This window comes from Neoarius graeffei, chromosome 17 (assembly GCF_027579695.1).
Source record: "Neoarius graeffei isolate fNeoGra1 chromosome 17, fNeoGra1.pri, whole genome shotgun sequence".
NCBI classification, from domain to species: Eukaryota; Metazoa; Chordata; class Actinopteri; order Siluriformes; family Ariidae; genus Neoarius; species Neoarius graeffei.
This window is the reverse complement of record NC_083585.1, coordinates 1,268,180-1,293,553: the sequence shown is the minus strand read 5'-3', so window position 1 is coordinate 1,293,553 and position 25,374 is coordinate 1,268,180. Positions and strand designations below refer to the sequence as shown.

The 25,374-nt window shown below is 41.8% G+C and overlaps 3 non-coding genes across 3 annotated transcripts; 1 reads left to right on the top strand and 2 right to left on the bottom strand.

Annotated features, from left to right (window-relative positions):
- Window positions 1-4,857: 4,857 nt before the first annotated feature.
- trnae-uuc (transfer RNA glutamic acid (anticodon UUC)) lies at window positions 4,858-4,929 on the bottom strand. Its single transcript has one exon. It is a non-coding gene; the product is annotated as a tRNA-Glu (tRNA).
- Window positions 4,930-19,391: 14,462 nt separating this feature from the next.
- On the bottom strand, window positions 19,392-19,465 carry trnai-aau (transfer RNA isoleucine (anticodon AAU)). Its single transcript has one exon. It is a non-coding gene; the product is annotated as a tRNA-Ile (tRNA).
- A 5,245-nt stretch (window positions 19,466-24,710) lies between these two features.
- On the top strand, window positions 24,711-24,798 carry trnay-gua (transfer RNA tyrosine (anticodon GUA)). The gene is given in 2 exon segments: window positions 24,711-24,747; window positions 24,763-24,798. It is a non-coding gene; the product is annotated as a tRNA-Tyr (tRNA).
- Window positions 24,799-25,374: the final 576 nt, after the last annotated feature.

The window sequence follows — 25,374 nt, the reverse complement described above, 5'->3', positions numbered from 1 at the left end:
CTAGAACAGGGGTGTCCAAACTGATCCATAAAGGGCCGTGTGGCTGCAGGTTTTCATTCCAGCCATGCAGCAGCACACCTGACTTGGCTCATTCAATCAACTGAACTGTCTTCACACAGTCAAATACTTGCAGCCACACCCACCCTTGATTAAAGGGTGGGTGTGTCAGTTGATTGAATAAGCCAAATCAGGTGTGCTGCTGCATGGCTGGAATGAAAACCTGCAGCCACACGGCCCTTTATGGATCAGTTTGGACACCCCTGATCTAGAAGGAATCTTGTTTATAATTTGTTGATGTTGAGAAAGGGAAAAGGAATCCGGTCGCCTTTTCTCTTTGAAACACTGCGTGGGCTGCAGTAACTAACCAGTTCAATTATTATTACAACTCTGCGAAGGTCAAATACATTGAACTTTGGCTAAAGTCCGGTATCAATAGCTGGTTCCTCGTTCTCTGTCCTTCTGTAGCGCCAATGCACGGCTTCTCTTTCACGTGTGGAATCCACCGCCAGAGAGGAAATCCACCGCCAGAGACACAGAATTTTGGTGCCGCCACTGGTTTATAGCAGTCGTGACATCACTGTATTTGGTATCTGGTATCGTCTCTGTCCAATACCGTTACAGGGATTCAGAAGAATGGGCAGAGATAGAACATGGCGTCGAGTACAGAGATTGGTGTGTTCAAAGGAAAGGCAAGGCAAGTTTATTTATATAGCACATTTCATACACAGTGGCAGTTCAATGTGCTTTACAGAAGTAAAAGCAAAACAGTAAACAATAGAAAATAAAATTACATAAAATAAATGAGGAAGAAAAATAATAAGAATTAAACAATAGTAGAAATAAAATAATTAAATGAAGTAAAAGTTCAGTAAAAAAAACAGCAGGATAAAATAGAATAAAAGTAAAGTAAAATTTAAAACATGCAGAGACTGTAAAAGTTAAGAGTTTAAAACATGTAGAGATGACAATATTAATTATTTAGCAGAAAGCATCTGAAAACAGCTTGGTCTTTAATTTAGATTTGAAGCTGCCAACAGCAGGAGCATTTTTGATGTCCTCTGGCAGTTGGTTCCATAGCTGTACTGCATAGTAGCTAAAAGCTGCTTCACCACACTTTGTTTTAACAACAGGTTTTACCAGTAAATTTTTCTGCTGCGATCTGGTAGATCTGATTGGGTTAGGCCGCTGTAGCATATCAGAGAGGTAATTGGGCCCTGTACCGTTTAGAGATTTGTACACCAGCAGCAATGCTTTAAAGTCAATTCTGTAGCTTACTGGAAGCCAGTGAAGGGACCTTAGAATTGGAGTAATGTGCTCTGCTCTTTTTGTTCATGTGAGAAACCTAGCCGCTGCATTTTGAACCAGCTGAAGTCGTTTGATGGTCTTTTTTGGCAGGCCTGTGAAAAGGCCATTGCAGTAATCAACCCTACTAGAGATGAAGGCATGTATAAGTTTTTCCAGATCATTTTTTGACATAAGTCCTCTTAGTTTGGAAATGTTTTTAAGGTGATAAAATGCCATTTTAGTGAGTGCTTTCATGTGACTGTCAAAGTTTAGCTCGCTGTCAATGAAAATACCAAGATTTTTAACCATTTCTTTTGTTTTAATCCCCTTTGAGTCAAGAACAGTGGTAATCCTGAGTCTTTCATCTTTTTTCCCCAAATAGAATTACTTCTGTTTTATCTGTGTTCAGCTGAAGAAATGTTGTGACATCCAGTTATTGATTTGGTCGATACACTGGTATTGACATTCAAGGGGGGTATAATCATTAGGCGATAGAGCAAAATAAATGTGGGTGTCATCTGCATAGCAGTGATACAAAATTGAGTTTTTCTTGATAATTTGCCCAAGTGGGAGCATATAAAGGTTGAATAGTAATGGTCCAAGAATCGACCCCTGGGGGACACCACAGGTCAAGGACATTGATGTTGAGGTACAATTTCCCATGGTAACAAAGAAGCTTCTATCTTTTAAGTATGATTTTAACCAATTGATAACTTTACCAGTCAACCCAACCCAGTGTTCAAGTCGATATAGCAGTATGTTGTGATCAACAGTATCAGAAGCTGCACTGAGGTCCAGTAACAACAGGACCGATGTTTTGCCTGCATCAGTATTAAGACGTATGTCATTTATAACTTTAATCAGCGCTGTTTCAGTGCTATGATTGGCACGAAATCCTGACTGAAAGTTATCAAAACAGCTGTTTGATATCAAGAAGGCAGTTAATTGATTGAAGACAATTTTTTCAAGGATTTTCCCGATGAATGGTAAATTTGATATTGGACTGTAGTTGTTTAATACTGAAGCATCCAGATTATTCTTTTTAAGTAGGGGCTTTACAACGGCTTTTTCTCAGGGACACAGGAACAATGCCAGTCTCTAGGGATGTATTTATGATTTGAAGCACATCTGTAATTATAAGATGAAGAACAGACTTAAAAAAGTTGGTGGGCAGAATGTCCAATTCAGATGTTGAGGAACTGAGATTTTGTACAGTTTTTTCAAGAGTCTCATAATCAATTAAACAAAATTCTGACATTGTGTTGAAGTTATCTGTCTGTGTCACTGGTGATTGCAGTTTTTCAATTATTTGCAACTGAGATATATTATGAGCAATATTCTGCTGTATTTTATCAATTTTACCTTTGAAGAAGGATGCAAACTCATTGCATTAACTGAGAGAAGTTCAGGTGCTAATTGTGGTGGGGGGATTAGTTAGCTTCTCTACTGTTGAAAATAGCACACGGGCATTGTTCATATTCCTGTTGATGATGTTGGAGAAGAAAGACTGTCTTGCTTTACGAATTTCATAATTATATTTACAAAGCATCTCTTTATGGATTTGATAATGGATGTGAAGTTTAGATTTGCGCCATTTTCTTTCAGCCTTTCTACCTTCTCTCTTTAGCAATTTAACAGCTGGGTATTGCTTCCATGGTGCTTTCTGCTTGTCATTGACTCTTTTGATTTTGAATGGAGCAATATCATCCATAATTTGGGTCATATCTAAATTAAAAATTTCCAGTAAATCATCTACAGACTCTGACATTTTGGTTGAGATCCGAGAGAGAGCTTGCTCAAAGAGAACACGTGTTGTCGTTTATGACTCTCCTACCCATAGTTGTTGAGCTGTTCTGAATGTGAGGAGACATAGAAACATCAGCGAAAACACAAAAATGATCAGATAAAGCCAGGTCAACAACAGTAGTAGAAACAGTAAGACCCTTTGTGATGACGAGGTCAAGGGTATGACCACGAGAGTGGCTCAGCCCCTGTACATGTTGTACTAGGTTGAAGTTGTCAATAAGTGCAAGTAGTTCTCTGGCATAAGTGTTTGCAGGATTATCTACATGCAAGTTAAAATCCCCAGATATAATAAGACAGTCAAACTCTAAGCAAATGACTGACAACAGTTCACCAAACTCTTCCAGAAAAACTTTGGCTGAATGTCTCGGAGGCCTGTAAATAGTTAATAACAATATGTTAGGAGAGCATGTAACAAGTGCACATAAGTGTTCAAAGGATGTAAAATCACCAAGTGAGGATTGTTTACATTGAAAAGAAACTTTGAATATATTTGCGATCCCTCCACCTTTTCCCTGTCGGGTAACATTCATAAAATTAAAATTTGGGGGAGCTGCTTCAATAAGGGTGGTAGCACTATTTGCTTGATCCAGCCAAGTTTCAGTTAGAAGCAAAAAATCAAGATTGTATTTGCAGATAAGATCATTAATTAAAAATGACTTGTTTGAAAGTGATCTAATGTTCAGAAGAGCTAGCTTTACAGAAAGTCTAGAAGTAATATCCGCTTGGGCACTCTGATGTTGTTTTGAAACAGGAAGGAGACTAGACTGGTTTACCCCCTGGGTTAAATATGCTCTATGTTTTCTATTTCTTATCAACACAGGAATAGAGAATGGCATAGGCATACTGGGTCCCAGCTTGTTTTCAAAACTACACCCAATGCAGGGACCCACAGCACGTCATCCAAGACTCTCTGTATGTTCCATTTGGTTTGAGGGTGTAAAGATTGGAGATGTCATGTATCTTTTAGATGGTGAAAAAGATTGGTAGCCAGCTGAAAGTCCTGGGTGAACACAGTTCAGTCTGTTGGTTGATTTTTGATGAGCTGGGTACACTGCTTGTCGTGACAGATTTGGGCTGGAAAAAGAGAGTGTAGCCATTGGCAGCAGTCTCTGCATACTATTAGGGAAATCCATGCAGGGGGGAGACGGAGATGGTACAATAAAATCAGAAGAGCGAGACTTTGGTGAGGTCTTTGTAAGTGTTTCCATGACTGTCTCTGTGGTGACTGTCTCCCTGATAGTCTCTGTGATACTTGCATGGGGTCGAGATGTGGGTGATGCAGCCTTGACATGATTATCTTTGGTCAGGTCCTCAATCTGGATGGAATCGCAAACTGTACTGTGAAAGGGTTACTATGGTTATGGGCATGGTAGCCACCCCTACATCAGATGTTGGAAGAACAGCTGGATGCACTGGCACCCATTTGGCCTGGTGTAGTGAAAACCCAGACCCTTACCCTTTCCCTCTGTACAGGTTTGAGCCCACGGTGTTAAAAAAATAGCTGTAACGCTGAACACTGCCTGCTGTGGTCAGATTCAGATTACAGCCTTTCTTAGAGTTAACAAAAAGCCGGGCCCAGGATCTTAGATGGGGTAAGAGAGAGCTAAGCTGAGTAAGCCAAGTGTGAATTCTGGAATCTTCTGCACTGTCCTGAGACTTCTTGTCCCATCATGACACCAAAAGGACTCATGAAAGCAAGAGCCTATAGAATGAAGATTTCACTCAAGGTCATGTGACTTGCAACTCAAGTGACACAACAAAGAAACATTCCCATACCGGGAGTCGAACCCGGGCCACCTGGGTGAAAACCAGGGATCCTGACCACTAGACCATATGGGACAGCCTTGACATGTAAAGGTCACCTTTGAAGTGCTTAGGCCATTGGTGAGAACTCAGGCATTTTCCAGAAAAGTAGCTGTTATTTTTTATTTTATTTAGTCAGGCTGGAAAAGATTACAAAACCATCTCTAAATAGTTTGGACTCCATCAATCCACAGTCAGACAGACTGTGTACAAATGGAGGAAATTCAAGACCATTGTTACTCTCCCCAGGAGTGGTCAAACAACAAAGATCATTCCAAGAGCAAGGTGTGTAATAGTCGGCGAGGTCACAAAGGACCCCAGGGTAACTCCTAAGCAACTGAAGGCCTCTCTCACATTGGCTAATGTTCATGAGTCCACCATCAGGAGAACACTGAACAACAATGGTGTGCATAGCAGGGTTGCAAGGAGAAAGCCACTGATCTCCAAAAAGAACATTGCTGCTCATCTGCAGTTTGCTAAAGATCACATGGACAAGCCAGAAGGCTACTGGAAAAATATTCTGTAGACGGATGAGACCAAAATAGAACTTTTTGGTTTAAATGAGAAGTGTTATGTTTGGAGAAAGGAAAACACTGCATACCAGCCTAATAAAATAATCCCATCTGTGAAACATGGTGGCGGTAGTATCATGGTTCGGGCCTGTTTTGCTGCATCTGGGCCAGCACGGCTTGCCATCATTGAAGGAACAATGAATTCTGAATTATGCCAGCGATTTCTAAAGGAAAATGTCAGGACATCTGTCCATGAACTGAATCTCAAGAGAAGGTGGGTCAGGCAGCAAGACCCTAAGCACACAAATCGTTCTACCACAGAATGGTTAAAGAATAAAGTTAATGTTTTGGAATGGCCAAGTCAAAGTCCTGACCTTAATCCAATGGAAATATTGTGGAAGGACCTGAAGCGAGCAGTTCATGTGAGGAAACCCACCAGCTTCCCAGAGTTGAAGCTGTTCTGTATGGAGGAATGGGCTAAAATTCCTCCAAGCCGGTGTGCAGGACCGATCAACAGTTACCGGAAATGTTTAGTTGCAGTTATTGCTGCACAAGGGGGTCACACCAGATACTGAAAGCAAAGGTTGACATACTTTTGCCACTGACAGATATCTAATATTGGATCATTTTCCTCAATAAATAAATAACCAAGTATAATACTTTTGTCTAATTTGTTTAACTGGGTTCTCTTTATCTACTTTTAGGACTTGTGTGAAAATCTGATGATGTTTTAGGTCATATTTATGCAGAAATATAAAAAATTCTAAAGGGTTTACAAAGTTCCAAGCACCACTGTAAGAGTGATGCAGAACTGAGTGGAGATGTTATCTGTAAGAAAATTTTCCCTCTCTCAAAGGGTTGCTGGTCACAGCCCATGGTCAGACTCTGAGCAGAAGCTTCCACCTTTGTCAGTGTGAACAACAAGTCTTGTACAAAGTGCTGTATGCACCAACCATCGTGCCCCAAGCCGACGTAAGGTTTCAAGCAGTGGTGATCCTTTCTCATTTTGCTATCCCTCACAAGCCATGCTAACAGTTGCTATTCATGGACAAACTCAGAGATGAAGAGTGACTCAGTGAAACTGAAAAATCTATGATATAACCGAGATTCCGACCAAGGTTACGGAGATGCCAGAACAGAATCCAATCACTTCTCTGATTACAGCTCTCCAGACTCTGAGTTATCTGTGTTCCCTTACCAGAAAACCAGCTGCTGGTTGAAGCATTTGGTGGTCAGCCAAGCATCTGACAGAGAATCTTCTAATTTGTAGTCAGCCCTGTTATCCATTGCACCACTGACCCAAGCAGAGCCATGATAAGTGAGATCCAAACTACGTACGAATTTCCATTTAGTCACTGTTCAATAGTGAGATGGAAAGCACAATGCCATGACCCAGCTTCAAACCAGGGTTGCTGAAGTCATAACGCAGAGTACTAACCACTATACTATCATACCACTCCACCTCCCAAGGGCAGAGTGCCTGATCGCGTTGCCACAAACTCAGTGGCTAGACATGGATTGGGCCATCCCGGCCCACTTTTGGCCTGGTGTTGTGAGAACAGTCAGCTTTTTAGTTCAGTTCATTTTCATTGCTCATTTTATGTTAACACATGGCCAACTTGCAATGAAATGCAGTGGACCAGATAAGAACCAGAAACAAGTCTCTCAGCACTGGGGCCCAACAGGAGTTTAACAGAATATCAGTTAAAAAAAAGATTCAAAGTCCTAAAGATAAAAAAAAACAACGGAAGTTAAATTCAAGTGAAAATAGAAATAACTGAGATGTATGCATGCATTGTCTCAGGGTGGTAGTGTGGGGAGGGGGTGTAGCACAAGCACCTGTATTGCACATCGGAAAAATTGACACGTGTGGCTACCAGTAATTGCACTTTGTTGAAGACCAATGAAGTACTGACCATGTAAACAGAGTTTTGATATGTGTGGGTAAATGTGGAAACAGTAAATATGTAAATGCTTTGGTGATATGGAAACAGAGTCTTGAGATATGTTGGTGATATGTAAACGGAGTCTTGTGATATAAACAGAGTCTTGTGATATGTCGATTGTGGACCTGTAGTAGTTTGAAATGATGTTTACCTTCATGCTAAACTTCTTCAGCCTCCTCAGGAAGCACAGCCGCTGGCGAGCTTTCCTGACCACAGTGTGGAACTTGAAGCTGCTGACCCTTTCGACCTCATCCTCGTTGATGCAGATGGCCTAGTGTGTCCTCCCTTGCTGTCTCCTGTAGTCCACTATCAGCTCCTTAGTTTTCCTGACGTTGAGAGAGAGGTTGTTGTTCTGGCACCAGCTGGCTAACGCCTTCACTTCCTCTCTGCATGTTGTCTCATCGTTGTCCGTAAGGAGGCCCAAGATGGTTGTGTCGTCAGCAATCTTGATGACAATGTTGGCGCTGTATTTAGCAGTGCAGTCGTGGGCAAACAAGGAGTACATGAGGGGACTGAGCACACAGCCCAGTGGCGCACCTGTGTTCAGGATAAGCGAGGAGGACGTGTGGCTACCGATTATCACCACCTGGGGTCTGCCTGTCAGAAAGTCAAAGATCCATCTGCAAATGGTCATCTGCTCATGAAATTGTTAAATATTTTGTCATGATTGCATTTTCTCTGCTCATCCCAAGGCAGTTTTACTTATTAAGCGCAAATTTGCAGCTAAATGCTTTCAAGATCTTGCAACCTGATTTAATTTTGGTTGCTGGTCACAGCCCATGGTCAGACTGTGAGCTGAGCTTTGTCAGAGATAGCTTTCAGAAAACAGGTTTCGGTGGCCTTTTTGAAGGACGCTTTAGGTTCAGAAAATGCTAAATGTAACTCAAAGAATGTTGAACCTTGGTCCTATCTACTGAGCTGTGCAGGTGTGATGTGGTCATATTTTCAAGTTCTAGTAAGGACTCTTGCTGCTGCATTTTGAACTAATTGGAGCTTGTTCATGCACTTATAGGAACATCCAGACAGTAAGGCATTACAATAATAAAACCTGGAGGTAACAAAAGCATGAACTAGTTTTTTTCCGCGTCATGGAGTGACATTAAATTTCTTATCTTAGCAATATTTCTGAGATGAAAGAAAGCTATCCAGGTAATGTTATCAATGTGATTTTCAAATGAAAGACTGGGGTCAATAATCACTCCGAGGTCTTTTACTGCTGCACGTGAAGAAACAGAAAGGCCATCCAGAGTTACTGTGTAATCAGAAAGCTTACTTCTAGCTGCATGTGTTCCGAGTACAAGTGCTTCAGTCTTGTCAGAGTTAAGCAGAAGGAAGTTAATAAGCATCCAGTGTCTGTCCTTCACACATTACTCAGTTCTATTAAGCTGGTGTCTCTCATCAGGTTTTGCAGAACCACACAACTGTGTGTCATCAGCACAACAGTGGAAAATAATACAGTGTTCACGAATAATATCACCCAGAGGTAACATATATAAAGAAAAAAGCAGTGGACCCAAGACAGAACCTTATAACTTTCCCTCAGTATGTCTAGAAAAAGCACCATTTACATCAACATACTGATAGCGATCAGTTAAATTAGAGCTGAGCCAGGAGAGGGACGTTCCCTTAACTCCCACAACATTTTCTAGTCTATCCAGAAGAATGGAATGATCAGCGGTATCAAATGCTGCATGAAGGTCAAGCAACACAAGCAGCGAGACAGCCCTGATCAGACACCAACAGTAGGTCATTTACTACTTTAACCAGTGCTGTCTCCGTGCTATGATGAGGTCTAAATCCTAACTGATACATTTCATGGATGTTATTCCTATGTAAATATGAGCAAACTGCTGTGCCACAGCTTTTTCAAGGATCTTGGAGATAAAGGGGAGTTTTGATATTGGACAGCTGACAGGGATCAAGGTCAGGTTTTTTAATCAATAACTGCTAGTTTAAAGGATTTGGGAGCATAGCCAATCCTAAGAGAAGAATTTATTATTTTTAGAAGTGGTGCAATTACTTTGGGTATTATCTTTTTGAATAGACATGTAGGCAAGGGATCTGGTACACAAGTTGAGGCTTTTGATGCGGAGATTAATGGAAGTAATTCAATTTCTCTAAGGGGAGTAAAACATTCTAATTGCTGATCTGATACAGTTCTATCAGTTAACTACAGGGTCTCTTACATTGTCTGACCTTAAATTAGTAGTTTGAGTTTTTTGTTGGATATTCTCAATTTTGTCATGAAAGAAATTCATGAAGTCGTTGCTACTACATACTACAGGTATGCACATGTCTATAGTGGACTTATTCCTGGTTAATTTTGCTACAGTATTAAACAGGAATCTAGGATTATTTTTGTTATCTTCTATTAGGGAGGAGAGATAAGTTGATCTAGCAGCACTAAGAGCTTTTCTATACTTCAGGAAGCTCTCCTTCCATGCTAATTTGAAAGCTACCAATTTTGTTTGATGCCATTTATGTTCCAATTTTCAAGTGGTCTGTTTTAAAGTGTGAGTGTCTTCATTATACCAGGGTGCTAATTTTTTGTCTCTGAACATTTTCCTTTTAAGAGGAGCTACATTATCTTATGGCAGATAATGAGGTCAAGTATGGCAGAACGTTGACTCTAAGCATTCAGTTCCCTGATCAAGTTCTGCAGGGGCCGACAGTGACCCAATCAAAGTTGATAACTCTGGGAGATCATTTATAAAGCTCTGTGCAGTAGTTGACGTGAATGTACATTTAATACAGTAGCATGGTGAGGTGCATTATTATTACTCAGACATATTTTGAATGAGATGAGATAATGATCTGAGATAACTTCAGACTGTGGAAGTATGACTATATTTTCTACATTTAACCCGAATGTTAGTATTAGATCGATGGTGTGACGACCATTATGGGTCGGTCCTATGACATTCTGATTAATCCCTACTGAATCTAAAATGGACACAAACGCTGTTTTCAAAGGGTCTTCTGGGTTATCGAAGTGAATATTAAAATCTCCGACAACTAAAGTTTTGTCTAAGTAAATAATCAGATCTGAGATAAAATCTGCAAATTCAGAAAGAAACTCAGAATATGGCCCCGGGGGCCTGTAAATAATAAGTCACCCATGAACCTATTTTGTTTTGGTTTTTTTTTGGATGCCTTCTTTCCAGTAGAATATAGTGAATGGAATCATTGTAATAGTCATAAATCATGGAGAAATAAACACAAGATTTTCTTGCTAGTTATGATAGTGGACACAGTGTAGCGTCTCTCCTGGGAATCACAGGTCCTACTCGCTAACTTGAATCACATACCAAGACAATGAAGTTATAGCCCTTGTTGAAAGCAGTAAAATCAATAAAGCCATACAGATTTTGTGAAGAATGCAAAGGTGACATGAACCTGCGTTCACGCAGATATCTAATAGAACGGGGGCTAATAGGGGCTTCATGCCACAAATAGAAAGATGGCCAAGATGGCTTTTGTTTCTCCTTCACATGAGTGTTAGTGCTATTGATGCTGGTCATTTGAGGTTAAGGCCTATGCCGCACTGGCCTCATCAATGAGGCACTGGGCTCTTAAGCCAGTGTTTGTGTGTCAAATTTGATGAGAGAAAGGCTTTGTCCAGGGGCTTTTGAAATTCGCGATTGCATGTGTTTAGCAGAGAGGGGAAAGCAGATTTCTTCTAACACCAAAATTTCCAAGATCCCATTAATTGAGAGTACACACAAGGATGCAGCAGAAGCATGGCTGGCTTGCTAAACAAGAGGAAGCACATCAGTAGTAAAAATGTGTCGCCCATTTCAGTCCAGACAAATCCAGGTGTTTCCAGTTTCTTTTCTTCTTCTGTCCCATGTCAATTTGCACCACGTATAGGGACCGTTACAGCGATAGAGACAGGTTCCTAGCACTTCATCCCCCCCTGTCGTTTGCCATCAGTCTTCTCATGTTGGACTTTTCAACATAAGTTTCACGAATGCCTCATCGGCGACGATCCATGTCCCGTTTGAAACCATTCACCCATACAACTGGGTTTGGGAATGCCTCACCAGTGTTTGCATCATGCAACAGTCTTAACTCATTGCACAAGTGCACAATGGACTTGTCAGGATTACTTGAAATCATTTCTGTCAACCATTGCATGCTTAGTCCTGGGTCATCAATCTCAGGCAGCCCTGCTCTTATAACAGAATAGCCAAAGGGGCCCCACCAATGGTGCCAGTTGTCTGCAACCCTTTGTTGGCTGTCCATTGCTAGCGATGATGCCTGCTTCAGTAGAATGCACAGAAACACAGATGGGCCGCGAGGCCCGCACCAGAGCGACAGAGTCGTCCGCAGCGGTGGCATGAATGGCCCGGTTGAGGTGCTATGGAATGTCTAGTTTCGTGAGCTCCCCTATACTCCCTTTGATGCTTGTCTTCAATTTCAAACACTGAGCTTTTAACTTTGCTTTGCTATGTTGCTCTAACCGAGGCATCCCTTTCTCACGTCTGATCGATAATGACGGCATTCTTCATGTTCCTCTTCCAAACGTCTTTGTACCTCAGTTTCTGTCCTCCTTGTTTCTGTCAGCCTCTTTCCTAGGCTCAGTTCTCCGTAGAAAACGGCTTCGGGTAGTTGCGTGTCAAGCATGCGCCAGACGTGTCCAGCCCAACGAAGTTGGGAGGCTGTGATAAGGGTTTCCACGCTTACTGTTTTGGCTCGCCTGAGGACTTCTACATCGGGGACCTTGTCCTGCCATCTTATTTTGAGGATTTGATGCAGGTGTCGCAGTTGTAGCCTGGTCAGATACTTGAAGTGTTTACCGTAGAGCCTCATACATTCGTTGGCGTTAAGCAGAGGTGATAAGACTGCAGCGTTGTATACTTTCAACTTGCTGGTTCTCTTGATGTCATGGCAAGACCATAGTTGCTTTTGTAAAGCACCGAAGGCTTTGGTGGCAGTTTGAATCTGGCAGTCTACCTCCAAGTCTGATGAGTTGATGTTGTGCATCTGCTTAATGCCTATAATGTAATATAATGGAATGTGATCTCAAAAACAAATTTCTGCTTGCTGCATACATTTCACAAGGGCCAAAGGCTGTATCCAACTGCATGGAAGAAGCCATGAGTAAAACCCCGTAGGGCATGCTGAAATAGCTCAGTAGGGAGAGCGTAAGCCTGAAGGTCCCTGATTCATTCCCGGGTATGGGGATTGGTGGTTTGTGTACACCTTTGACCAAGTGGGTGCTAAATTTTTTGCCAGAGCGAGGTCAGTTATATGGCAGTAATTTGATGGTAAAAACAATCTTGCAGCTGTGTCTTGGTTCCATGGTGTAATGGTTAGCACTCTGAATCCAGTGGTCTGAGTTCAACTCTCAGTGGAACCTCTGAAGCTGCTCTTTGCACCTCTTTAAATAATATATTTCACCTGAAGGCTGCTTTTGAGCAAGCTTGCATATCCCAAACCCTTTGTTTCCATCAACTTCGAACAAGTTCTCTTCAAGATAGGTATGGTCCACTTCTGCAATTTTGGATCTGAGGTTTATTCCAGTACCATCACAGCTTCAATGATATTGGGCACTATAGGTCTGGATTTGGGTGCAACATGGTGGCTCGGGGAGCATTAGAACAGTTGGCGGTGGCACAGTCGTGTAGTGGTTAACGCTGTCGCCTCACAGCCAGCATGTTCTGGGTTTGAGCCCAGTGGCTGATGGGGGCCTTTCTGTGTGGAGTATGCATGTTCTTCCTGTGCTTGTGTGGGTTTCCTCTGGGTGCTCTGTTTTCCCCTGAAGACATGCAGGTTAGGTTAATTGGTGGGTCTAAATTGACTGTAGGTGTGAATGGTTGTTTGTCTTTATGTGTTAGCCCTGTGATGATCTGGTGACTTGTCCTGGGTGTGCCCTGCCTCTCACCCATAGTAAGCTGGAATAGGCCCCACCTTGCTTGCGACCCTGTACAAGATAAGTGGTTACAGATAATGGATGGATGGATGGAAAGCACAATTGGCTGTGCCCCTAGAACCAAATCAGAGTGATAACTGCCCATCAATGTTTAACTCACTTGGTCTGCTCACATGGCGTGATGGACCATCCATTGTACCCTCTGTTGCCACATTGGATTGTGTGGGTTGGGCTGTGAACGAGCTCAAGTTCTGATCAGATCCTGTGCACTTTAAATGAAAAACACCTGAGTCAGTCCCCTCAGAATGTGGGGACCGTGTGATTTGAGTTATAATCAGGGCTTTGAACCAGAATTTTTTTCCTATTGGTTCGTTCCGAACAGAAACGGAATTTTAACGTTTCCGGTTTTGGGTTCCACCATTAAATAGACGTTCCCGAACCGGTTAGAACAAAAAAATTTCGTTCCTGGAACGGTTAATTACATTCCCTGTCAGCTGTTTAACAAATGGCTATAAAATTATGTCTCTGTCTCATCCAGCTTAAGCCAAATGTAGGCTAATTCTATTACAACCTTCATTAAATAAGACAAGAAATAATTCAAAACAATTATTATTTCAAATGTTGGCGATTTGGATTCTCAGTATGTCTTCCCATCTACACAAACAGAAAAAGTGCCAAAAATGAAAGATAATTCGTTTAGTGTGTTACCAAAGGCTAGTCAGGCCCTATAGAGGGCTACCACATGACGTCACCGCGCCGCGAGATTTTGTTAGGCGCCATATTGGAAGACCAAGTACACATCTATGCAAGTACATACATACATAAAACAAACTACACCTGAAATGTAGCCAGGGCCGGTTCTGCCCTAATCTGGACCCGGGTGCAACATCGCGCAACCCCCCCCCCCCCCCCCCCCCCCAAAAAAAAAAAAAAAAAACACCAGTCTAAATCAGGACAACCATCACATAACTATATCTATAAACATTTTATATCAACTATTTTAACTAAATGGGCTATAATAAATAAGCCTGCAGGCAGCCACGGCGGGCTGCCTCAGAAAAGTAACCATTCAATGACACAACTGAAGGCCTGCAGCCACGGCGGGCTGCCTTAAAAAGTAACCATTTGTCCTACCTTAAAACTCGTTTTGCATTTTCTGCCTCCTTTTTTGTATTTTCAACCCTCCGTTTATTTTCTTTCCTTTTCTGAAAACCCGATTTGTGTCCAGACATTTTGTTCTGCTACCAACGAACTAACTCGTCAGGTCTCGTCTCTCGAGCCCGTGATGATTCCCGTGGGAAGGGCAACAATTGATACATTTTTACAAACAGCCAATAGGGAGGTTGCATCGTTCAGGCTCTTCTTTGCTCAGACACTCAGTAATGCACTTACTCAACTATTATCACGTGGAGACATGATAGTAGTCCACCTTCCCGCTCTCTCCATTCAGTCAGCGAACGTCACACAGGAAGTGAACCCCAGCGGGTCATAGAAACTTGCGCAGGAGAAGAATGGCTTTTTTATTTGTAGGCTACGGAAACTTTGAGGAACGAAATAAAAACCGGTATTAACCGGTTACCATTATTTTTAATAAGCGTTTCTGTTCCGGAACATAAAAAATAATAAAGTTTCTGGTTTTGTTTCTGTTCCATGTGAAATAGAAAAAGTTCCTGGTTTTCGTTTTCGTTCCTTGAACCGGTTCAAAGCCCTGGTTATAATCCTGTTAGTATGATAGCATATTTCGATGGGGATAATAAAATGTCTAAAATGGCATCTACTGAAGAAATTGATGAAAAGATTGTAGGCTATAATGTTCACAGTTCGGGCAGCAGACAGAGTAAGCATACTGAGGGGAATAGCAATACAAAGCTAGCGCAGATCCACATTTCTCGCTAGCTGTGTTGGGTGTGTTGTTAACCCGTGTGGATTTAAGTGAAATACTTGAGAAGTTCTGTGGTCAAGACAGCGTTTTAAGGTAAGGACGCTTGATTATTAATGTTTGCCCGCCGTGGCTTGTTGTTGACGAAAGGCCCACATGATTTTGCCTTATGCAGCTACTGCTAGCATCATGCTTTGAACTAGGTTAAGCTCATTTGCGCTAAAGGATGGGTTTATTGAAGGACTTTGATGTAGCTAGTTTCTTTTTAAAAAATCGTATGCTCAAAACAGTATGCCCGTGTTCATCATGTTTAACTTTTTTCTTGATGGAGTGTGTGAAATAGGGCTGTGCGATGTCCCCTTAATTGGCATCGACGATGTTTACAGTGCAAACATCGTGATGGACGATCATATCATGGGGGGGGATTTTAATACCACATTATTAAATATATTATTATTATTATTATTATTATTATTATTATTAAAAGTATTAGATACTCATCCGAGGCTTTGGCACGTTAAGAAAAAAAAGCGCTAGGTGATGTGGAATATTTGGCCTTGATAACGGATATGTGGTCCAGCTGCAACATGATGCCCTATATGTCAGCTACCGTACATTATGTGGACCGAGAGTGGGCAATGCAGTCCAAATGCCTGCAGACGAGTTTCATGCCAGAGACACATCCAGCGGACCATTTAGAAGACGCATTGCGCGAGACACTTGCCGAATGGAAAATAGAGGAGAAAAAGATCGCCTGTATAACAACGGGGCGAATATTGTCACAGCCATCAGGCAATTGAAATGGCCGTGGTTAAGTTGTTTTGGGCACAATTTGAACCTGGCAATAACCAACTCGCTTGTGCAACAGAGGGCCAGTATAGACCGAGCGTTTGGAGTTTGCCGAGCAGTCAACACTGCATTTGCCCACAGTTGGCTTTGGAGAAATGAGCTGCGCAAAGCGCAGGTGGAAATGAACCTCCCCGAGCACTCACTGATCACGGTAAGATATTAATCTGCTATAACAATGAAAGACTAGTATTCAAACTATGAGAAGAAACTACACTTAAGCTATTACTCATTGTTTATTTACACCATATCAATTGAAGATGCGTTTCGGCCTTTAGTGCGCACTTAAACGCACTAATTTTTCCAATTTATTAGTGTTTGAATTATTGCACCAGCTTTTAAAATCATGATTTAATATTGGGGTTTTTTTTTACTGTCTTTACATTTGTCAGAATCACCTTCATTCTTCCATTTGGTTTGACATTATGGCTTAGAGTGGACCATTTTGAGTCTGAAAGTGGGCCTATTTACCAGATTAAAGTTATTTGACTTCTGCCGAAGTCTGCGCTTCACTGCCGTTTGATAAGGTGAAATATTTCCCGACTATTAATAGTGGCTATTTGTTTGAACAACATGACAAATTTTACATTGAAAGTATAGTGTAGGCTAAAAAATGAAGTCAAAATTTATTATTAGTAGCATACTGTATTTGTGTAACCACATGTTATGTTCACTAGCACGTCCCTGCACCATAGCCTACATGAACAAGCGGTAATAGGATATTACTTTATAATGATTTATATAATTATGTATTTATAATATGTTATATATTTATATATTAAACAAAACTAACTAACTAAACTAACAAAAAACTAACTTTTTAGGTTAAATAGGCCCAGATGATACTGTATATGCATGATTATGACAGGAGGGGGCGTGGTATCACGATGGTGGCTCTCCATCGTGATGGATGACCACCATCGTCGATGGACGATGGCATCGTCTATCGGCACAGCCCTAGCGTGAAATATTGTTGCAAGTGGTATTTTGATGCTGTCATGTCAAAAAGGCAGTTGAATGCACGGTCTCATTCAAGGAGAAGGAAGACTTGCATGATGCTTGAACATAGATCGGTAAAATAGACCCTAGTAGGACTTGGTTTCATGTATTTCGGTCTGTAGAGTTATGAGTTTGGCCGCTGTCCATGGTGTTTACGTTTCATGTGGCCGCTGAGCCAAGTACCTTGACTTGCAGTGAATGTTTGTTTTCATGCCGCCGAGCTATTTTTATGTATTTTATTTTTTAAAAGGACTTGTCTGTAGGTGTGTGTGTTTTATGTTTATAACACATAGGTCTACATTATAGCGCATGCAGGCTTGTGTGGTTATCTCTGGCCATGCCCCTGCGTGAAAGTTATGCAGTATCACTGTCCTGTCTGTGGTAATAATCAGAACCGGCTCTGTAATGATAATGCGCGCGTTCTTCTCTCCCTCTGTGGTCGGATGTGTTGAGCGATGTGAGCGTGGGCCTTGCGCAGCTACGCTGAGCCAAACGTAACCTATCATAGGCTTCTAGGCTAATTACGTGCTTACACTGTAAATGCTTGACACGTATTGCAAATAAAATAAGAGTGTTTTCCTGGCCAACGGTAAGGGTAGGGTTGACAGGTAGCCTATGAGGGGCCTAGCCCCTGGGCCACGGGTGTTGATAAAGCGCCCCTGCGGACATGGAGGAGACCGAGGAACCTGTGGTGGACGACCCTGCAGAAAACGCAATTTCTTCCAGTAATGAAGTGCACCCCTGGCCCTACATATGTGATCACTTCAGCTTCGTAGAGAAAAGGGGTGACAGTTTCATTATGCAATGCAAATTATGTGTGCCCAAGAAGACAACCATTGCGGCATACAAAAATTCGACGTCTAATCTGCGCAAGCATGTTGAGGTAAGTATTGTCATTGGCATCATAATCACGGGCGCAGATAGAGAGTGGGACGGGTGGGATTCGTCCCACCCAGATTTAAATTCACCTTGTTCGGTCCCCCCCACTTATAGGGAGGAAAAACGTCTATGCTGTCTTTCTTTGCATAAGGCAAACCTCACGGAAAAATCAAAAGACTAATTACCATTCGGTTTATTGAGGTGCACAGCAGTGTATACATAGTTGCAACAACTCACATAAAACAAAACAAAGACTGATATTCGGTTGGTTGAGCTGCGCAGACTGCACAGGTTGCGAGCTCGAGCTTGGTTGCTATGGTTACCCACAACAAGTTTGACAGGCATATCGGGGTTGGGGTTGGTTTGCTGGCAGCTTTGTCCCCCCCAGTTTTTTGTCCCCCCCAGTTCAAAGAACGTATCTGTGCCCCTGATCATAATGTTTCCTTTCCATAGTAAAACCGACAATAGGCTGGTTATATTCCAAAAATAGTGGATGGCATTGCTAATGTTGAAGTAGCAACCTGTTGGTACTGTAACATAACGGTAACTAGTCTGTTATTTGGTTGGCTAATCATGCAAGCAAGTTAGCTCGCCAACCTGACGTGATCAGTCCTCCTACCATTCTACATCCAACAGGCCAGAAAGGAATACTAAGGAAAACAAATAATGTTTGAATTGAATTGTTCAATAACACACAGTGCACACAGGCAAGCTACGAGATTTCAGTGCAACATTTCACTTTCATATTTCGTGTGCAATGCTTTGTGTGTGGTCAGGGCGATGTAAACGACATGACTGTGTGTATTGACCTTTTTTGTTTGTCTCAGTTTTAATGCAGCATTATCCTAAGCATTCAATTTGATATACTTCCTTTAAATAAAACATCTGGGTTGAGATGTACATATATCCTTGTTTCCTCTTCTTTTTCATTTTTGCACAACACAATGGAGGCAGAAAACACCCATTGTTAAAAGTAACGTTTTACTTTTACTCAAAGTACATTTTAAATGATCTACGTTTTACTTTTACTTGAGTAGATTTTTTGTCTGGTAACTTTACTTGTACTTAAGTAAAATTTCATCAGAGTAACAGTACTTGTGTATAATATTTTACTACTCTTTCCACCTCTGGAGAAAATACAAAGAAAAAGACCATCTATCTGTCTATCATACCCTAACAATGGCTACTACCTTCCTGGATCCTTCGGTAATTGCTATGTTTTGGAGTGGTTTTGAGTGATTCAAGCAACTAAAGATACCTTTTAGAGTTTATGAAATTAAAGTTACTTTCAAAATGAAGCACAATTAGATGAATTGAAAAAGGAGCACTGATTTTTACGAGATTCATTAGTGCTTCTCTTTGAGGCAATCTCATGCGTGTATTTGAATTTCCTGCGTCCTGCAATCAGTTGAATTACTGTATTTCAATGGCACATCCAGATACAAGGAATCAATTGACATTTTGCAAAACAACCAGAGAAGCTCTTGTTTTGCAGAACATTTCCCTCAACAGAAAAAGGCTTCCCCTGTCCTGACAACAACAGGACCTGTAAAGGAGAGAAATGGCCAGTACAGGGATTGAACCTGTGACCTTGGTGTTATTAGCACCACACTCTAACCAACTGAGCTAACTGGCCAAAGAAAAAAAATGTCATGGCTGCTGAGGTGCTTCACTAAATAGTGACGAGGCAGTGACTGCCTTGAACAGATGTCTTTTCTCTTGATTATTGTTTTGAAGCCCACAGTTCGACCCACTCACATACAGTATTTACACAGGGGGATGAAAATCCCAACATCCAGTCTGAAAAACGTATTCTATCTACTGAGCAAAGTCAGCATGGATAGCTTTAACAATCTGAAAGAAGGATGCACACCTACTTCCCTTCTTCAACATGGTGGTCCAAAAGCCACCATGTGCTCTGAAGAACCACTTCTCACCAACCTCGACCCAATTGCTCACACTGAACAATAAAGCAACATCTGCTTCCTGAAACATGCGTCAAAAGAAGGTATTTCCTGGTAGTCCTCTCTCTCTCAATCCTCTCTCTCTCTTTGATGATGATTTAGTCCTGACTTTTTTTACCATGGGCATCAGGCAGAAAAATGGCAAACTCCCACAGTTCAGAAAAATGGCAAAGTCCCACTGCTCAGTTTTACAATCACACAAACCTTCTTTACTGAGCTAGGACAATAATTGTAGATCTGACTGTGGAAACAACAGTGGTGATGATAGTGATACACGGTCACGTGGTTCCTCAGCCGCAAAAAGAAAAACAAAACAAAAACACGAGTCAGCATTTCAAATTTAAGTAACTTCATTACCAGCATGAGCAGAGATCAATTTTCGAGAATATCTAGAAGCATTTACACTGTACGGCCACACGAGGTCATTAAAGTACCAACAAGCTTTTCCTGCCCTTGCACTTTGCCCTGACTGAGCAATTCTCTTCATGCTCTCATCTCTGTGAAGGCCACTGGTAAATTGGTGAGGACAAGCCTACAACGTTTGAATAAATCCATTTGATTAAATCAGAATAGGAAATAAAGCCTCAAGGTCCAGAATACTAAAAATGAATACTGTTTTAATCAGTGCTGGGAATAACGGCGTTAGAGTATAACGGCGTTACTAACGGAGCCACATTTTGGGTATCGGAATAATTACTTAGTTACTTAATCCATATTTGTATCGCCATTACCGTTACTCGGGAAGTAACGTGATGCGTTACAATTTGATATGGGTGCCTTGACAACATGAGCATTGGCAACACGGTACCGCAATATATAATAATAATTATGTACCAATATGGCTTTTACATTCTCCCATTCACCCTTTGAATGCAAGAGAACAAATCGTGATTTGCTAAGATGTTCTAGGTGGGTGGAGTCGATTGTGTTTTCCCGCTACGCACACACACGCGCACACAGAGATGGGGAAGAGACAATGGCAGCACCAAGCCGCAAAGTCGCATTTTCGAACTGGAAACACCGGCATAATTTCACGCTGGTTGAAGTCAAAGGCAATAATGTTTATGTCCAATGCAAACTGTGCCCTGGAAACAAAGTTCTGTCCACAGGGATATCAAGCAACTCCAACCTGCTGAAGCACCTCACAGCATCGCATCATCATGGGACACCCCTGAGTACTGCTATTGCTAACCCACCCCCTAGCCCTGGTGCAGCTAGTTTGAGCTCTAGCGAAGAGGGAGACGGAAGCGCTGCTCTTAAGCAAGCCAAACTTGACTTCGCAGGACAGACGCTAGTGTCTAAGGCTGAGCTCAACAGAATAATAGCCAGGTATGTTGTCGAAAACATGTTGCCCTTATCCACAGTGGAGTCGGAGTCGTTCAGGGCTCTTGTTGCCAAAATTCCTTCTCGTGGAAGAGAAAAGAGTACACCCCTCTGCTGAAAAACTTTTGCTGCATACATAGACAACGAGTATGGAAAAATGAACGTGGAACTGAAAAAGTCTTTCGAGGAATTGCAGTACATATCCACTACAGCAGATATTTGGACTGCCCACAATAAAAGTTATATAGGTGTAACGGCACACTGGATAGATCCCAACAGTATGGAAAGAAATAAAACAGCCCTTGCCTGCAGACGATTTAATGGGCGGCATACTTACGATACAATTGCAGTCGAGCTTGATGACATACACTCAATGTATGGCATTACAGACAAAATCACGGCAACAGTCACAGATAATGGGTCTAATTTTGTCAAAGCATTTAAAATGTATCAGCCAGTTGAGAGTGATTCTGAGGATGGTGAAGATGAGGTCCAATTTACTGATGTGAATGATGTTCTGCATTCAAACGAGAGTCAAGATGGTGATGGTGTGGTGATCGCTCTACCCCCCCATCATAGATGTGCATCCCACACCCTCAATCTAATATCATGCACAGATGTTGAGAAGTGGCTCTTGTCAAAGCCTGACACAAAAGCGGCATACAGAAGTGCTGTCGCAAAATGCACCACTCTTTGGAATAAGGCCAGTCGCTCAACTTTGGCTGCTGAAGCACTTGATGAGGTGATCTCAAAAAAGCTGCTTGTACCCTGCTCAACACGGTGGAACTCTTTTTACGATGCCCTGGCTCGCATCTCAGAAATATCCATGGCAGATCTCAGTACCATCTCCCTAAAATTAGGACTGGCTGCTATTACAGAACGGGAGCATCAGTTCATAAAGGAGTACTGTACTGTGATGCAGCCCCTTACCATTGCCTTAGACATACTTCAAGGAGAAGGAAATTGCTTCCATGGTACTCTATTACCAACGTTGGAGATGCTGATGGTGAAAACACAAGCCCTTAAAGATGGCCTGCAAAAGTTGAAGGATCTTCCTGATGCTATAGTGACAGTAAGAGTCTTATAATAATAGCATAATAATAATAATAATAATAATAATAATAATAATAATTTGTATGTATGCAAAGCTTGAATGTGTCTATGTATAATTTCAGGCAATCAAAACAAGATTTGCTGATGTGCTGGGCAGTGAAGAGGCTGTCATTGCTGCCGTGGCACTTCCAAAATTCAAACTTCGCTGGCTGCGGTCACAGGAATTAAAGGAAAAGGCCAAAGCAAGTTTGCTGGCAGAGTGTCGAAAAATTGCCCTTGAAGAACCACAGCCAGAACTACAGCCAGGTACTACAAGCACATCTACACAGCACATCGATTTGGCTAAAGAGGACTCCTTCTTTTCCTTTGAGGAAGACGAGGAGGATACATTCTCTTCAACAGAAAGGCAGGTGGAAGATTATTTAAGATCTCCATCGCAACAATTCATCACTTTGAATGGATTTCCTCTCATCAAGAAAATATCACTACGTTACAATGCTGCTCCGCCATCTAGTGCACCTGTTGAGAGACTTTTCAGTCTGGGAAAGCTTGTCTTCTCCCCAAAGCGAAACGGACTGTCTGACAAAAGAATTGAAAAGCTTCTCCTTCTACGCTACAACTTGTGGTTCAGCCGCTAGATAAGTGGGCTATGTTGTAGTGATGCGTACATTGTTATTACTGTTAGTACATTGAATGATTACAATAAGCTCCATTCAGCTCCGTTTGTTAAAAATAGCAATTTATTAATTTAATTTATTATTTTTCCCTTTGTTGATTTCTGTGCTGGCGGCACGGTGGTGTAGTGGTTAGCGCTGTCGCCTCACAGCAAGAAGGTCCTGGGTTCGAGCCCCAGGGCCGGCGAGGGCCTTTCCGTGTGGAGTTTGCATGTTCTCCCCGTGTCCGCGTGGGTTTCCTCTGGGTGCTCCGGTTTCCCCCACAGTCCAAAGACATGCAGGTTAGGTTAACTGGTGACTCTAAATTGACTGTGAGTGTGAATGGTTGTCTGTGTCTATGTGTCAGCCCTGTGATGACCTGGCGACTTGTCCAGGGTGTACCCCGCCTTTCGCCCGTAGTCAGCTGGGATAGGCTCCAGCTTGCCTGTGACCCTGTAGAAGGATAAAGCGGCTAGAGATAATGAGATGAGATGATTTCTGTGCCTTAATATGAAGGGTGTATAGGCCTACTTCAAATGATTGTAAGTCATGTTGTTGATGATAACTCAGAAAATGTATAAGTCTAATAAGAATTTAAGCTACAGTCAGATATTTTATTGTTTTTTTTCCCCAATAATACTAATAGAATAAGAATTTACAGACATCATCAGGGCCTATTATTTTGTTACCAATCGTTTACCTGTACTTAAATGCAAAATCAAAGAATATTTACATTTTCAACCAATTCAAGTAGGCTAACTTCCAAAAATATTGCATTTTCAGTATTTCAATTTTATTTTCTGTTGTGGGTTGCAATCTAGTATTCATTTTGAATAAATAAATGTTTGGCAAGTCGGCATCAGTGCTTTAGTTTGTGGAGATGTGAAATGGATAAACAATGTACTAAACCCATCACTACCCTCAAGCAGTTCAAGCAGCGTTACTGCTATTATAACCTTGTAAGGGTCTACACACTTTGAGTAGCCGTCAGAGTCAGTGAGTAATTAAGTCCTCTTTAGTACTCAGGAAGAGCTTTGATAGTGTTTTTAAGGAAGCATCCTAAACAAAAATCACAGGCAAAATAACATAACAGATAAACAGGGTATTCATCCTTGATCTGTTATGTTATTTTGCCTGTGATTTTTGTTTAGGATGCTTCCTTAAAAACACTATCAAAGATCTTCCTGACCTATTGTAAATGGTGAAAGCTAAGCTAACTGTAATAAACCAGGTTATCATAATGCTGTAAACTGTGAGGACTTAATTGCTCACTGACTCTGTACTCTGTACTCCAAAAAAGTAATTGCGTTAGTAACTGCGTTACATCACTAGAAAAGAACAGTTATCCTCGTTTATCTGTAAGCAAAAAAAAAAAGTAACGCAATAAATACTTTTCCTGGTAACTACTTACTTTTCTAGTGAAGCAACGCAGTTACTAACGCAATTACTTTTTTGGAGAAGTAACTAGTACTTGTAACTAATTACTTTTTCAAAGTAATGTGCCCAGCACTGGTTTTAATAGAACCTGGAGTTCGACTGGAGTTTTGTGTACGGAGTATCACAGTCATCGTCAACACAACTTCTCTGGAGTTTGCTTTCACATTTGCCAAAATGCCCGAAACAAACAAGATCCATTCATTTGTTTCTGTTCTTTTGAAACTGAGCTTTTCATCAGCCTTAAAAGACTGAAGAGAAATCACTATTTATAATAGATTTTCTAAATTATTTCATTGCGTTGCGTATTGCGGGTGCACATAATTTGGTAGGTTAAGCCAGCTTGTGCAAAACGAGTTTTGGCACAAAACAATATATATGCAGTATATTAAAAGCAAGCGCTGTTGGAGATGTTGCTTGACGGCTCACTCAGCAGAAAAGCACTTCAGGGTACCCTTCGATAGCTCAGTTGGAAGAGCAGAGGACTGTAGTTGTTTGCGATGGCCATCCTTAGGTCGCTGGTTTGAATCCAGCTCGAAGGAAGTGTTTGTTCCGACAGGGAGTCTGATGCTATTTTAGTAATAATGATGGGAGGTGGGGGTTTAAAAAAAACACACACACCCAAGCCAAGACTTTTCCCTGACCGGGAATCAAACCCAGGCCGTGGCAGTGAGAACGCCAAATCCTAGCCACTAGACCACCAGGGAGTGACCAGAAGCAAACGGGAATGCCCACAGGACCTCTGAGGACCAGCCGTGGCTGGGTGTAATACTTTTGAGGCGCCATGTACTGTCTGGGCAAAGTACCTCTGCGGTCCTCGAGTGGCTTGGGGCGGTAACTTTGTGAACCTGTCGTCACGTCTGTGTCCGGTACCTTACAAGCTTCTCGTGGCCGGGCGCAGTTCCTCCGAGGCCCTCCGGTGGATGTCCCTCTGGTGCTTCTCAAGGCTGAGTGCAGTACTTTTGGCTGGGCACAGTACCTTTGGGGCATCTGCAAAAATAAGGCAAATTTTAACTTACATCTTCACAAATTATTCTCTGGGATAGGATTCTGTCGTTTTTACAAGTTTGACTGACCTTGACATCTCGCCCAATGTTATTGCAGTTTTTCTGGCAGGT